Source organism: Macrotis lagotis, chromosome 1, assembly GCF_037893015.1.
Source record: "Macrotis lagotis isolate mMagLag1 chromosome 1, bilby.v1.9.chrom.fasta, whole genome shotgun sequence".
Classification (NCBI taxonomy): domain Eukaryota; kingdom Metazoa; phylum Chordata; class Mammalia; order Peramelemorphia; family Peramelidae; genus Macrotis; species Macrotis lagotis.
Window position 1 is genome coordinate 33,846,245 of NC_133658.1, and position 17,060 is coordinate 33,863,304.

Sequence of the window (17,060 nt, forward strand, 5' to 3'; positions counted from 1 at the left end):
TATATTTGAGTGTAATTGATTTCCTTTATAATCCAGTGTATTTTCTTTTATACATTGAAATACATAATTGTGAAAAGGGGTCCAGAGGTGTGCCCAGATTGCCCCAGGGTCTTAGGACATACAAAAAAAAGTTCAGGTATCTTGTCTGCTCTAGGAGCTCATTATAGAGGCCTGGGGAGATGGCATTTACACTAGGGGAAAGTAGAGAACAAAATCAGCCAGTGAGTGTACAATCACTTACCTCTCTGAAACTCCATTTCCTCATTTATAAAATGAGGAGACAGGTCCAAGTGACATCCAAGATTCTTGTCTGAAGAGAGATAAGTAGATAGATAATAGATAGGAGAGACAGTCAGAGAGATAGACAGAGAGACTGAGACAGAGAGAGAAATAGGGAGATAGAACATTCACTAAGGTAAACTGAGGGATAAGATGCACAATCAGTTGAGACAGTCACTGCCCACAAGGAACTTAGACTCTAATATTAGGAAGACAAAACATAAAGAAAAGCTAGAAAGACAGAATGAAGGGGAACTTAGGGAGCAGCATGGCTGGGACTCCTCATCCATTCCAAGCAGACTGACCAATCACTGAGTAGGCCCAGGGCCAAGGGGACCTCCCTAGTGGAGCGGCCAATCTGGAGAGTAAGCTGGGCTGGGAGTGAAGATGATGAAATCTCAGATTCTCAAGCCTGTAAGAGAGAGTTCTAGAAAACTCTGGGAGTTCAGAGAAGAAGGATATCATGGCGGGAGGACTTTGGACAACCTTGGTAGAGAAAGTAGGTCTGCAAGAAGTGAGTAGTTTGGGGAAGAGGAGCAGACCTCCCCAGCCTTCCCCCTCACCATCACATGCACTATCCTTGGTCAAAACATCTTCACATCCAGCCTCTCCAATGTCCCACACCATGGTCACAGAGATGCCAGGTCAGTAAAGACATGGCAAGTCACCCAACGAAATGGTGGCCACCCTCCCAAATATCAAGGGGACTTTTGACCTCCCCAGGGACCCATAAACTGAAATGCTTTTGTTCTTGTTGTGCTTCCTTTTATATTTTATATCATCCTTTCCCTATGGAGACAGATATGTATGAGTCTAAGAACCGGGGTTCAAATTCAGATTCTTCTACTTACTACCTTGGAAAAAATGATTTCACTTTTCTAAACCTCAGTTCCCTCCACTGTAAAATGGGGGCCTGGCAGACCCTTCCAACTTTAAATCCAGTAACCTATAAGCCTATGTGCTACTCCTCACACCTGCCAGAATCCTCCCTTATAACAAATGAGGAAGAAAACAATGAAGGCTGAGGTGTCTACCACTTTGTGCCTCCACTGGGCAGGGGTCAGTCTGTTTCACTATAAATTTTCTGGAATCAAGATTGAACATTATAAATCCCTAGAATTCTCCGGGTGGGCTTTTTTTTTCCTTTTACAAAACTCTTGTCACAAATTTTGATTTTGTTTTTGTTTTTTGAGTTACTCCCCCATAATACCATGATGCCAGCTTTGGCATCTCCTTTGTGCTTTTCAATAGTCTAGACTTTTCATTTATCTCCTTTGTTTTAGATTAGATGCCCCTATGTCACAGATGAGGAGGCTGAAGGCCAGAGAAGGGAAATGATTTTTCCATAGCCCACACAGCTTTAGTGCTGAGAATCTCAATGGACTTCTCTCCATCCCCATTATAGTGTCCTTCAGCACCCCAAAATCATACTACCTAAATCTTTCAACGAGTATTTATATTTAACTCTCTAAAAAATGCCATTTGTCATATGTGATGCTTTTCTGGGAGGGCCAGAGGGAGGGATATTTAGGATAACTATGATGATATAGGAAACAGTACATCTCAAGATCAATTTATTTTTAAAAAAAACCCAAGCATTTCTGAATCATCTGCCATTGTAGGCTTTGGAGAGACAAAGATAAAAGAAAAAACAGCTCCTGCCAGCAAAAAGCCGACATTCTACTTTACTTTTACAGATGAGTAAACTGAGACCCAGAGGTTTAGTGATTTGCCCAAGGTCACATGAGGCAGCTAGGTGGCACAGTGGATAGAGCCCTGGCCTTGGAATCAGGAGGATGGGAGTTTGAATCCAGCCTCTGACACGTAGTAGCTGTGTGACCTTGGGCAGGTCACTTAACTCTGTATCCAGGTCTATCTCCAGTCATCTTCATTCACATCAACCCCTGGACCCAGATGACTCTGGAGGAGAAAGTGAGGCTGATGGCTTAGCACAGCCCCCCTCAATTGAATCCAATTCACCTCCCTGATGTCATGGTCTTCTTCAAAAATGAAGGACAAACATCATCCTCACAGGCAGAGTCAAGGAGGCCAATACTGACTCCAAATTCAGGCTTCTTTCTACTCTTCAGAATTCACTCTCTTATTCTCTAGGGCCAAGATCATAAAAGCCTCTGGGATGGTTAATACCACCCTGGTCTAGCATGGGTAGGGTAAATTGTACAGGGCATGGGGAAGGGTCACTTCATGTCCCCAGACCTCAGTTTACTCATCTGTAAATAAAGGGATTGAGCTGCGTGACTGCTGAGATCCCCTCCAGCTGTGGATCTAGGGGTGTCTGAGGCCCAGAATTCAGGGGAGGCCACACCAGGGGAGTGTGTTCCCCGACCGGAGCCGTGGTGAGGAAAGAGGAGCCTTCACCATGTGGGTGAGGGGTCAGAAGCTGGAAGTAGGCATGGGGAGAGAGCCACTGGCAGTCTGCCTCTGAACATTTCTAGTTCCCAGGGTTCCCTCTCTGAGGAGGGCCTGGCTCCTTGGGGGAGGTGCCCAGTCGGACCTTAGCTCTGGCCGCCTGCCCAGAATGGCTCCATGGGGCAGTGACTCAGCAAAAACTGAGCAGCTTCAAGACAAAGGGACCGATTCTGCAGAAGCCCCGGAGGTGCCCCTGAATGTTGCCCGGGCACCAGCTTGACTGGTCACAGGAGGCATGACAGAGGACTCACCTTTCTCAGATCTGGCCCTAATTCATTGCCTGAGTCTTGTCCTTCTCAAGTCTAGAGGCTCCAACCCCAGGGGGGGGCCTGAGAATCTCAAAGGGCCCTGTTGAGCTGGAGGAGTAGGGTGCTGGGCAGGGGTAAGCACCCAAAGACTTCAGAAGGGAAAAACGTCTCAGAAGAAGCCAGGACCCTGTCCTGGAAGCCTTTGTTTCGGGGTTCCCTCATTATCTGAAACGCCCTCCATTGGACTGAAGGCTATCCTTCTAGAAAGCAAAGCTAATTGTCACTGTATTAGAGGGAGGAGTAATTTAACCTCTCTGAACTCAGTTTCCTCAGATATAAGATGGAAATAATCACCGCACCTGGGGCACAGTTGCCCAGAGGCACAAATGAGACAATGCATGTAATAAACTTTGCGAGTTCACATAAATGAGTTGTTATTATTACAAATACCAGCTGCCAACACACTGACATGAATGGGGCAACAGGAACTGACTTAAAACAGTCCCATGGGATTCTGGCTCTTAATGCTGGTGTCCATGACTTTGAATGGGAAAAATAGATTGAATCATATGACATGATTGTAATGCAATACAAAATAAATGTGTTGTGTTATGTTACATATTATCATGTCCTATCAAACCCTGTCATCTATTATATTTCAAGGGCAGATAGATGACATAGTGGGTAGAACACTGGCCCTGAGTCAGGAGGGCCTGAGTTCAGATTTGACCTCAACACCTGCCACTTACTAGCTGCGTGACTTTGGGCAAGTCCCTTCAGCTGGATTGCTTCACATCCAGGGCCATCTCCTGTCATCCTGATTCCTATCCAGCCACTGGACCCAGCTGGTTCTAGAGGAGAAAGTGAGGCTGGGGACTTAGCACAGCCCCCCTCTCTCAAGTCCATTTCACCTGTATATCATGGCATCACCTTCCTGATGCCATATTATATTGTATTATTTACTTCATATCATATTATATATTTTTATATATATTCCACTTCAGAGAAAAATGTATTCACTGCTGAAGGACTTGGGGTGAATGCAGATCCAATCAGGAAATTGGATAGAAGGGTTTTGCCTAAGGTCACTCATGAAGAGGGGCGTGAATCCTCTAATTCCAAAGCTTGAACAAGGATAAGATGATAGATGTAGAACTAGAAGGACCTCAAATGTGTTTCCGTTCAGCCTCCTCATGTTACAGATGAGAAATCAGAGGCAGAGACCCTAAGTGACTGCTCTAGAGTCATAAAGCAAGAAGCTGCATAAATCAGGATTCAAACCCAGGACCTTTGGATTCTGGAAGGGAGCTGCCCCATGGAGCAGTCTAATTGCTATCTAGGAGTCACAAACCCAGCTTCCCATCCACCTCCAGCTACCTTCCTGCTGCCCTGAGATCCTGGGCAACAGACCTTCCTCCTGGGAGCTAACACAAAGTTTATTGATCAAACTGATTTCTGAAGATCAGGGTTATTTGGAGTCTGATCTTGAGGTATCTGAGTAGCAGACCTGGGAAAGGAGCTGGACCCCAGGAAAGTCTGGCTAAGACCCAGAACTCCTGGGTTCTTCCTCTAGGCCTTCTGTTCCTTCCAACCTCTCAGCAAGGTCTCTGCTTTCATCCCCACTCAGAACCGAGAACTTTCACACATAGAAAGCAGTGCCTCTGTCTCAGGCCACTGCCTGCCCATGTTGAAGCCAGCCCCTGATCTGGCCCCTGAAGATGGGAGGGGGGAATCACAATCCATGCAAGGCTATTATGAAGCGCTGTCTTCCCCAAGGTCATCCACTATTAACTCTCCCGGGAATCTGAGTTCTCTAAACTAAACTAAAGCCAGTGCTCTTTCCAGAGTTGTGTTGAACAATAGTCACCCACCCCTATCAAACCCCACAGAGGGAAAGGATGGACTGTCTTGGGAGAGTGGGGGGAATATTATTTTATTTTTCCAATTGCCTGTAAAAGCAATTTTAACATTAGTATTTTTTTTAAAAAACTGAGTTTCAAATTCTGTCCCTCCCTTGAAACTGCAATTTGATATAGGTTATACATATTCAATCATGCAAAATATATTTCCATATTAGTCACATCATGAAAAAATATAGAAGAAAAAACCCACAGAAAAAATAAAGTAAAAATAGTATACTTTGGTCTGCATTCAGACTCCATTAGTTCTTTTTCTGGAGGCAGATCTCATTTTCTATCATGAGACTTTTAGGATTGTCTTGAGTCATTGTTCTGTTGAGAATAGTTAAGTCATTCATGGATCTTTGTATAATGTTGCTATTACTGTATGCAATGGTCTCCTGGTTCCGCTCACTTCACTCTGCATCAGTTCATGTAAGTCTTTACAGGTTTTCTGAAATCACCCCCTCATCATTTCTTATTAGCATAATAGCATTCCATTGCAATCATAGTAGCATAAGTCTTCCAGCCATTCCTCTACTGATAGGCATCCTCTCAATTTCTAATTCTTTGCCGCCACAAAAAAAGAACTGCTATGAATATTCTTATAGAAATAAACCATTTTCCCTTTTAAAAAAATCACTTTGGGGTATTGACCTTGCAGTGGTATTACTGGATCAAAGGATTTGCACAGATTTATAGTTTTTTGGGCATAGTATTAAATTGTTCACAATTCCAGCAATAGTGCATTTGTGTTCCAATTTATCTTTTTTTCCTTTTCTGATTGATAAATGTGAAGTGATACCTCAAAACTGTTTTAATTTGCATTTCTCTAATCAGTGATTTAGAATTTTTTATATGACTATTATAAAACTTGAAAATTTAGTGTTAAAATAAAGACAAAAAATATGTCAGACATGGGATTTATTCTCTAGGTACATGATATTAAGTTGTACAATTCCTTATTAATTGTTATCCCTTCCTGTATTTAAAATGTAATGAAGGCAGAAGTTTTTCAGCTTCATAATCATTTGTCTTCCTGAATTTGTAATTGACATATGAGAAGATTAATATTCCATTTCTTACGGCAGAAAGTAATCAGACTTTTTACCAAAAATATAGGTTTGAAATACTTATTTTCTCACTATAGATAACTAAATTCTTCATCTGAAAACTGCTGATTCATATCCTTTGACCATTTATCATTTGAGTAATAACTTGTATTCTTACAAATTTGACTCCATTCTCTCAAATATATATTTGAGAAATGAAACCTTAACCTTTAAACCTTTACAGCATTTGCTGTAAAAAATTTTCCCTAGCTTTCCTTCTAATTTTGGCTGCATTGGTTTTATTTGTGCAAAACCTATACTTTAATATCATCAAAATTATCTATTTTATATTTTATAATGCTCCCTATCAGTTACTAGATTACAAATTCTTCCCTTATCCATAGACTTGACAGGTAAACTATTCCATGCTCCCCTAATTTGCTTGTGGTTATTCTGCTTCATGTTTCAATCATATTCCAAATTTGAGTTTATCTTGTTTACAATGTGAAATATTGGTCTATATCTACTTTCTGCCAGACTGTTTTCCAGTTTTCCTAAAAGATTTTGTTAAATAGTGAATTCTCATTCCAAAGGCTTGGATACTTGGGTTTATCACATATTAGATCATTATGGTCATTTACTCCTGTACATTGTGTACTAATCTATTCCAATCCATTACTCTTTTTCTTAGCCAATATCAGATTATTTTGATGATTATCAATGATTATAATTATAATGATATTATCACTTTGAGATCTAGGCCATCTTCCTTCATATTTTTCCCTTGATAGTCAAGAGCAGTATTAATGGTCAGGACCTTTGTTCCAGGCAATTCTCTAAGACTGCTGGCAGATATAAAGAGAGCTTCTGTCTTGAGAATAAAATTATATGGGAAAGGAAAAGAAAGGAATGAAGATAAAGTTATCCCCCAAAGTCCCTGATCTCAAGAAGCCTGCATTCTACTTATCTGTTACTTGTCAGCTTTGTGAAGGCCATCTGAACTCCTCCATAGAGATGAGACTTCTTGGGGTTCAGCACTAGGAATGGTGCCTCTGTTTTGGTCTCTAGGCCTGGCCTTGGACAAATGGGGGAAGTCAGGCTTCTGACTCTTCTCCAGCTCTCTTTTCCCATTTTAAGTGGAGAGTCCTGTTTTTAAGAAAAACAAAGTCAACAATCCAGAAACCCTCACATCTGTTTTTATTTGTATTTTTTACTCCTCAAACATATGCAGAGAAAGCATCCCTCTCCTTCCCCTCTTTCCACTCTCTTTTCCTCCTTTTTAAAAGCTTTTTTTTTAGGTTTTTTTTTTTTACAAGGCAATGGGGTTAAGTGGCTTGCCCAAGGCCACACAGCTAGGTCATTATTAAGTGTCTGAGACTGGATTTGAACCCAGGTACTCTTGACTCCAAGGCTGGTGCTTTATCCACTACGCCACCTAGCTACCCCTTAAAAGCTTTTTTTCCATCTTACTCTTTCCTTTCTCTTCTTTCCACCCAGCCATTTTCTTTTCTCTATCCTCCTTCTCCCCTTCTCCAGCAATGGGAGGTAGAGAGACTCTGGGAACCTGCCCTAGATTTTTCCAAGTCAGAGAGGAGGTTCTTTTACCAAGGGTCCCCTTAGAAATGGAAGGAAAGGGAGAAGTCCTCTCATCCCACCCCCACAAAGCCAACTTCTAGACTCCTTGGGTCAAATCTCTTCCCCACCTCCTATTGCTTTTCATCCTGCAGCTAAGGATATAAAAGTTAGGAAAACCAGAGAGGTATATGTATCATACTGGAAAGTTAAAACCTCTGAGAAAACAACTTTTGGCAAAGTCATAACTAGAAATACTTTCACTTGAAAAAGAGAAGGAAGGTCAGAGCTCACCTGCAATCTGGAAGGAAGGAAGTACAGCCAGAAGTTGCTGCCCTAGTAAAGGCGCAGTCTTTAAGGAAAAGGAAACCACAACCTCTTTTATGGGCAGAGTTGGGCAGGGAAGAAGGGTATAAATGGCCTATTAATGGCCAAAAGGGACTGAGTGCTGTGTCCCCTCTGTGCCTCTATCTGGGGCAAAGCCCCAGATGTCCCACCCTAGTTATTCGAGCTGGATGGGAACTAAAAATGAATTTACCCATCTTGTTTTACAGATAAGGAAATTAAGGCCCCCAAGGAAATAAAGTGACTTAAAGTCAGTCTTTTTGGCTTGAATTTGGGTAAGCAAATTCATTTCTCAATTACATTTCTGAAGTGCTTCCCAATGTACTGACTGACAAGGAAGATAGGGACTAACCTGTTATTTCATTGATATACAGATGAGAAAACTCTCTCCCAATGCAAGCCTGCACCTTCTTTGCCTAGAGAGGTGAAGTGACTCCTCCAGGGTCACACAACCAGCATGTGTGGTAAGATATGGGTTGTTGACTCTGGGGTCAGCTCTCTTTCCTTTATAATAGCTTCAAGACAAAGGCAAATGGTGAAATAAAGCCAACATGCTGAGTAAACATCTAGTTATTCAAGGAGGGAAGAGAGTGTTAATGACTGGGATCACCCGAACTGTGGAAGCCAAACTGAGGTTTGAATAGTAGAAGGGAGCACTTTCCCAGCTCGGTGATGACCTGCAGGAATACACTGAATCTCTATTAGACTTCAAGGTTCTTCTGGGAGTTTTGACCACAGGAGGCAACTGACCATGAGTCAAAAAGAGTATATCTTTAAATCATTTTACTTCCCTGGGGCCTCAGTTTCCTTATCTGTAAAAGGAGATGGGTAAATTTGATAGCTTCTCTGGTCCCTTCCGGCTCAAATCTGCTAGGCTCTTATTATACAGATTTGTCTTGAGAGAATAGAATAAGCATCTGCATGAGAGCTAGGCTTATTTTTAAAATTTTCATCATTATATCCCAGGTTGGGCCCTAGGCAATAGAAAGTAGAAGAACCTGACTTGAAAGCTAGGCCTCCACTGTTCCAGTCATTTTTCCAGATCGGTGACCTCTTTCAAGTTGTTAAAGTCCTTACCACTGGGGTGTAAGTGGTTGAGGACAGCTTATTTAGGACTGTGGGATTCCCTGAAAAGGAGATACAAATCTCTCACCAAATCTTTAAACATCAACCAGCAGATTAGAGACCTTATGGGGGGGGGGGGGGGATTGTGCAAATGGAGAATTCCTCCTGAAATCTTTCTTAGGAGTCAGAAGAAGGAAGAATTTTTATTTCTCTAAAGTCCCAAGGAAAATTTCCAAGTCCCAGTCCTGGACACATCTTTCATTCTAGAAGACCATGACATCAGGGAGGTGATGCAAGTGAATTGGATTAGAGGGAAGGGGCTGTGCTAAGTGATCAACGTCACTTTCTCCTCTGGAGTAATAGGAATCCAGTGGCCAGATATGGATCAGGATGACTGGAGGTGGTCCTAGATGTGAGGCAATCAGGGTTAAATGACTTGTCCAAGATCACAGAGCTAGTAAATATCAAGTGTCAGAGGCTAGATTTGAACTCAGGTCCTTTTGACTCCAGGGCTGGGGCTCTATCTTCTGTACCACATAGTTGCCTACTACAGTAGTCTTTGTTTTTTAGATTTTTCAAGGCAATGGGGTTAAGTGGCTTACCCAAGGCCACACGGCTAGGTAATTATGAAGTGTCTGAGACAGGATTTGAACTCAGGTCCTCCTGACTCCAAGGCCGGTGCTCTATCCACTGCACCACCTAGCCACCCCTTTAGTAGTCTTAAAGACCCAGCCTCTTCTGGCCATGCAGCCAATGGAAAAAGCTGTCTCCCCCCAACACACACACACATGGAGGACAACTGCAGAATGACTTTTCCCAGAAGCAGATCCCTAGTGTCTCCCATGGGTGCCTCCATCCCAGATGATCTGGGCATACACCAAAGTCCCGTTACAAAGGGGCCTGCTCTCAAGGAATTCACATTCACACAAAGTCCTTTGCATTTGGTTGGAAGGCAGTTCTGAGATGGCTTGGGTGGGGATGAGGGTTAATACCCAGAAAAGGACTTATTGGAACCTGCGGCAACTTCCTCTTTCTAAGTTAGCACTTCAGGGCAGGGTCCTCTATCCTGCTAGCTGGAGAAAATGAGTTCAAAGAGACAAATTAAATGTTTTTGGTCTCTAATTAGTTTGCAGCTAGTCTATGTCAAAAAGAGGAAAGTTTTCAAAAGGAATTGATTGTGGGAGCTACCAGATCACCCTCCTTGTGAAAGAAAACTGTTTGTTCCTGAGACTGTTCGCTTGGTGCGAGCCTGTCCTCCTCATCAAAAGAGCTGAAGCTCAAACTGCCTGGTCAACTCTTCTTGGAACAGGGAGGTGGCCTTCCAACTCAAAACTCTAGGGAGACCTCAGCAGCCCAGCAGATGGGATTCAAGAGTTGCCCCTCCACAATTTGGGGGTATCTGCAATGAAGAATACCATTTGTATCTGGAGAAAGAATTGTGGAGTTTGAACAAAGACCAAAGACTATTACCCTTAATTTTAAAACAAAAAGTTATTATATAATTTTGCTATCTCTTATACTTTATGTTTCTTCCTTAAGGATATGCTTTCTCTCTCATCACATTCAACTTTGATCAATATATACCATGGAAACAGTAGAAAGACTAACAGACTGACTTCTGTGGGGGGTGGGGAGAGGGAAGCAAGATTAGGGGAAAAATTGTAAAACTCAAAATAAATAAAATCCTTCTTAAAGAGTTGCCCCTCAACATATATCTCTTGGCTAAAAACATTCATTCCTTATAGGCCTTTCCACATATTCTACAAACATGGTCCCAGTAGGCTTCAACTCGTCTTCCAGATACTATGTGTATTTATGAGAAGATGTATTCCATATTTATGGGATTGCCTCTGGAAGTAGAGAAGTCCCCTTCCTCAGAGGACTTCAAGAAAGGTTGGATGATCAATCCCCTGTTGGGTGTGTCAAAGAGAGGAATTTTACTTGGATAGAGGCCGGAATAAACAGCCTCAGAGATGGCTTCCAAATCTGAGATGCTATGTCTGTCTTTGCCTCTGGCTAGGCAGTGACTTCCCTCCCACCCCTTTCCCAGAGGGTAGTAGGCCATGATGGCTAGATTCTGGGAATATCTTTTTGCTAGCCTGAAGGATTGGCAGCATTGACTAAAGCTGATGCAACCCTCCAGGCCAGTGAGCTCAGCCTGCTTTGGGCACACCAGAATCTCCACACCTGCCCTTCCATCCCTCCCCCACTGCCCAATACAGTCACTCACCCCACCCTACTTGGCCATGGGGCAGCTCTCCCTCAAACAATAGCAGGCTCTGATCTCCAAAGATCCTGATGAAGCTCAGATAATAAAACTCCCTTTCTCTCTCTCTCTCTCTCTCTCTCTCTCTCTCTCTCTCTCTCTCTCCCTCCCTTCCAAGCAGAAAATTGGCCCATGGAGAATCCTAGCAGGAGGTTCATGGAGGAACAGTCTAGGACAGTGCCAGATGACAGAGAGCAGCCCGAGGTCAAACCTTGCAATAAGGCCATGCTTTAGGCGGACAGATTGGAGACTGTGGATTTTCAGAGTCCTGTAGGACTGATTATGGACAAGGGAAGAAGGAGCCAGTGAATATTTGCCTTTCCCATTCTGGCTCTCTGTGAAGGGAAGGATGTCCCAACAATCTCAATTCTCAACTGCTCTGCCTCTAACATGCCTTCCTAACCCTTTCAGGGAGGGAGGGAGGTGATGGATTCTAGGGGTTCCTGCCCTCTCCTGGGAAGGGGTCTATTACTCCTTTAGGGTCTACTTTCTCCTTCCTCACTACAACTCCCTCCATGATAGATCTGGACCTTGCTCCCAGAACTGTCAGTACAACAAAAGACCATCCCAACCCCAGCCGCAGCTTGGGTGGAGGCTTGAGCCAGCCATCATCTCCTTTGGTTTCTTTCCTTCTCCCCCTTATACCAGCCCCTTCCCCCAGTCCCTGCCCCTGGCCCTCCAGACCTTTTTTCCCAGGCTCCACCCCAATCCTTTTCTCCATCTCTACTGCTTTTGAAGATGATGCAATTAGAGAAGCCAGTGAGCTCAGCTGAGACTGGGCAGACAGGTAACCAAGCTGGCACCCTCACAAGTGGGCCTTGCACTATTCTGTCCTCCCATCAACAAGGCCTCCTCCACTGGGGTAGAGAATCCTTGTCCCAGGCTTGGATCCTCAGACCCCAGCGAAGGAAGATAGCTGGGGGAGAAGGAAGCCAAGGTTCTCCATCTCCTTGTGTTGCCCACTGTGGAGGAGAAAGGCCAGAGAACCTGGGCCTGGGTCTGGGTCACTGTGAGCCCTCCTCTTTCATCTACAAGGCTCCATCTAATTCACTCCCCTGAGCTCTTGGTTCAGAGAAGTGGCTGGTGGGAGGAAAGAACCCAGGGACCTCAGCTCATGAGAGCTGGGAATTTCCTCATTGTGTGTGAAATTATGGCAGGGTTCTCTTTCCTGTAACGCTTAGCACTGAAGAACACAAGTAGGGCAGTGGGCCTGTTTCTGGAACCCTATTGATTCTAAGGAGTTAGTGGGCAGCATTCACATGGGGAACAGGGGCTGGATTGTCTTTGAAAAATGATATGGTTCTTTTAGTGATCCTGAGATTATCTCTGAGTGAAAGAGAGAGCAAGGGAGAGAAAGAGAAAGAGACATAGACACAGGAAGACACAGAGAGAAGGAGAGAGAGACAAAGAGTGAGAGAGACAGAGAGAAGGAAAGGGGGAGAGAGAGAGAGAGAGAGAGAAGGGAGAGAGAGGGAGACAGAAAGAGAAGAGGAGGGAGAGAGAGAGAGAGAGAGAGAGAGAGAGAGAGAGAGAGTGAGAGAGCAAGAGAGAGAGAGAGAGAGAGAGACATAACTAGGATGGGTGAGTATGGCTTTCACCCTGGACGCCAACATTCAGGGGCCTCACTTTCTCTCCATAGCAACCACTGTCCAATCCTCTGCCAGCTCATCCTGAGACACAGTAAAACCATCTCCAGGCTACTTTCATCAAGGTCCTGTTGCCATGGCACCCCCTCTGAAAATCCAATTCCTCCCCCCCCTTTGGGATGAGAGTTGGGTTCTCTTAAGGATAGACTATACCATTTCCCAATTGGCTGTAGCCATGGTCTAATTAATTGCATTGTCATAGTTGCTCCCTTACTCAACTCACTCCTTGTCTCTTACTCAACTGATTTCCCCAGGTAGAAGGAGAAGAAACAAGCATTTATTAAACCCCTACTGTATACTAATAAACACCTACTACATACTAAATTTACTATTCTACATTTACTGTACTGCTATATTATAAATATAAATTTACTACATTACCTACAATACTAAAATTTAGAGATTTTTTAACTCCAAATGTTTAAAAGGACTTTTAGAGCCTTCTAAAGCTCCTATTGATCTGAACAGCCACAGTCAGATGCACACCGAACCTTGATCCCAAAGTTATGATGTCATTTTGGTCCCCTTTCAGCATGAAAAACAATAGCCACCTAAATGCCACTCACTGTGCTAATATTATCACAAATATTATCTTATTGGGTCCTAATAATAACATGTTGAGGTAGCTTACTATTCTTACTATTCTTATCCTCATTTTACAGTTGAGGAAACTGAGGCAGAGTTTAGGTGTTTTTCCCAGAGTCTCATTGCTACAGCCTGGCTACCTAAGTAGAAGAATTTTTTGTTATGACTCTTCTCTGAGGAAAAAAAAAGACCTATCTTTTAGAATTCTCTGTTGTTGTGTGGACCACTATAGACTCCAAATATTGAAATTGAGGGCTCCCCCCAAAGAGCAACGCATGGTGGACGAGAGAACAGGATGCAACATATTTTAAATGAAGAATAATTCAGGAGAAGTGATATAAGGTATACTGTCAGAGAAATGTGCCACCAGGAAAAAAACAGAAAACCATGGGTCAGTCAAGGAGTATAGCTAAAAGATAGAAGATGGACAGCTTGCATGTGCCACTGGTGGGCCTGTGAGAATTTGAGGAGGTCTCTAGCCAGTAAGCAACATACTCTTTCACAGCCTGCCCACCTCCAAAGTCAACTAATGGAAGGAAATGAACAAGGATTCTATAGGACAGCAGACATGGAGAGGATATGATCTGTACTATTGGAGGAAATATCCCCATTTGTGAGATAACGGATCTGTTGGGCCGCTGGAGAATTCAAATGTTGCCAAATTGTACATGATATAATATCATTATCAGCAAGGGCATATCTCCAACATTGATGAAAATCAGGTAGTGAAGCAAGAACATTTTCTAGGCAATTTATCTGGGCAAACTGATCCACTTGATGAGTCCTGGCATTTGGATCTTCTGTATGGTGGCCTGGGTCCTTGCTGCAATTATAAGGTCACATGCATGGTCCTCTGCTCTAGAAGGCAAGAAACTCCCACAACCTGCCCATGTGGTTCTTTTTTCCTTGGGATTAGGAGGTTAAAAGCATGAATATGGTCCATTACTCAGAACTGTTCAGTGACTTCATCTGGTCTTAGAGGTATCCCTAAAGCATCAGTATCTGTTTTTGCTTCTATGTCCCATCCAGTGTTTACTATGGTAAATCACAAAATTTGTCTATGTATCTGTCAATGTAGGTAGCTAGGGCTCCCGGCTTCTATAAAAGCACACATGTTAACAAATACATATGAAGTAAGGGGCAGCCTTTATTTCACCACATAGAAAATGCAAAAGAGTATTCACATAAATCCAAAAATAACCACACAAAGCAGTCAATGGACTCTAAGAATCATGAATGCCCCTTAGAAGGGAACTGAACTCAGGGTTGCCAGAGCAGGACAATATACTCTTTCTTTTTTTTTTCTTTAGATTTTTTTTTTGGCAAAGCAATGGGATCAAGTTGCTTTTCCAAGACCACACAGCTAGGTAATTAAGTGTCTGAGGTCAGATTTGAACTGAGGTCCTCCTGTCTCCAGGGCTGGTGCTCTGTTCACTGTGCCGCCTAGCTGCCCCTCTATATACTCTTTCATAGGAAGTTTTAACTTTTTTTTTAGGGTTGTTTTTGCAAATGGGGTTAAGTGGCTTGCCCAAGGCCACACAGCTAGGTAACGGGAGTTTCAACTTCTTACCAGACTTGTAGTCCCACCATGTGGATAGGTAACCATTTCTCTGTCGGACCTGAACTATCTTAGCTAGTTGATAAGCATTTCTTAAAAAGTAAACTATGAAGATACAAAGAAAGACAAAAGATAGTTCCTGCCCTCAAGGAGCTCCCAGTCTAACAGAAGAGATACTATGTAGTCAACTATGTACAAAATAGCTATATGCAGGATAAATTGGAGATAATCAACAGAGAGAATGCATGGTCCTTAATAAGCACTGGGAAAGACTTCCTATAGGAGGTAGGATTTTAGCTGGAACTGAAGGAAGTCAGGGAATCCAGGAAGCAGAAATGAGGAGAAAGAGCATTCCAGGTCAGGGAAACACACAGTCAGTGAAAATGCCTGGGGTCAGGAGATGGAGGTTCTTATTTGAGGAGTATCTCTAGATTAGAATATATTGTGGGGAGGAGGAAGGCAAGGTGTAAGAAGCCTGGAACATTGGAGAGAATAGTTTTAAAGGGCTTTGAATGCCCTTTTATCTTAGAGGGGAGAGGGAACTACTAGAGTTTACTTAAAGGAGGTGAACATGGTCAGATCTGAAAGACTTTCAGAAGGGAATGGATTAGGGGGCAGCTAGGCAGCACAGTGGATAGAGCACCAGCCCTGGAGTCAGGATGGACCCGAGTTCAAATCCGACCTCAGACACGTAATAATTACCTAGCTGTTTGTCCTTGGGCAAGTTACTTAAACCCCATAGCCTTAAATAAGTAAAGTTAGAAAAAAAAATTTAATGTAGTGAATGGAGTATAATTTGAAGTTTGGAGAGATTTGTGACAGGCAGACCCAACATCATTTGCAATGGTCCAAGCAGGAAAGGATGAGATGCATCAGGATAGTGGCAGTAACAGAGGAGAGATCAGGGAAAATTCAAGAGATTTTGCAAAGGAGAAATCGTTAGATCTTAACAATAGATTGGATATAGGGTGAGAGAAGGTGAAGAGAGTTGTTGATGGTTCCTAGGTTCCAGGTTGTAAACCTGGGGGACCTGGGAGAATGATGGTGTCCTTGACAATTAATAGGGAAATATGGAAGGGTAGAGGATTCAAGGAGAAAGATAATGAGTTCATTTTGATCATGTTGAACATTAGATGTCCACAGATGTCTTTCATTTCAAGATGTCTAGTAGGTAATTGGAGATGCCAAGATTGGAGACTAAAGTTGGATAAATAGAATCCGAGGATCATCAACATAGAGGTGATAATTGAATTTATAGAAATAAAGATGGTTAAGGACAAGATTCTATGAAATAGTCAGAACGGGGGCATGATCTCAATGAAGATCTAGTAAAAGAGGCTGAGAAGAAGCAGTCAGACAAATGGGAGGAGAATCAGGAAAGAAAGACATTATGAAAAACCAAAGAGAAAAGAGAATCAAGGAGAAGAGAGTGGGCAACTGTGTCAAAGGCTACAGAGAGACTGAAGAAAATGAGCATTGAGAAAAGGTCATTGAATTTGGCGATTAAAAGATAAATAGATAATTTTGGAGAAAGCAGTTTTGGAATGATAAGGTCAAAAGTAAATTTGCAAAGACCTAAGAAGACAACAAAGGAGAAAAAACTAACACATTTACTATAGATGGCCTTTTCAAGAAATTTAACCACAAAAGGCAAAAAAGTAATGGGTTGATAGTGAAGATAAAAAGACCAAGTGAGGTTGTTTTGAGGATGAAGGAGGCATGGGTATGTTTTTAGGCAGTAGAGAGGAAGCTAGTAGAGAGGGAAAGATTGATGGTGAGTGAATGGGGATGATAGAAGGAGACCTCTAATGGAAGAAACAGGAAGGCATGAGTTAAACTGTGCTCGTAGAGAGGTTTGCCTTGGCAAGGAGAAGAGTCACATTATATAAGACATAAAAGACATTAAATAAGACAAAGGTGAATGAAGACATAATGGCTGAAGGCATCTGAATTATGAGATGAGAATGAGTCAATGGTCTCAATGTTTCCAGTAAAATATGAGGAAAGGTTCTCTACTGAAATAGTTGGAAAGAAAAACTTGGGAGGTTTGATAGATTCATGAAAAGGTTTGGAAGAATCACTGTGATGAGTGAGATGGGGAGTTATATAGGGTGGT

At 42.7% G+C, this 17,060-nt stretch overlaps 1 long non-coding RNA gene across 1 annotated transcript in view; it reads right to left on the minus strand.

Annotated features, from left to right (window-relative positions):
- Nucleotides 1-19: 19 nt before the first annotated feature.
- Nucleotides 20-17,060, minus strand: part of LOC141495282 (uncharacterized) — a 56,868-nt gene continuing 39,827 nt past the window's right edge. The window contains exon 3 of the long non-coding RNA XR_012470722.1: nt 20-7,053. This is a non-coding gene — a long non-coding RNA (uncharacterized LOC141495282). The remainder of the gene's footprint in view (nt 7,054-17,060) is intronic.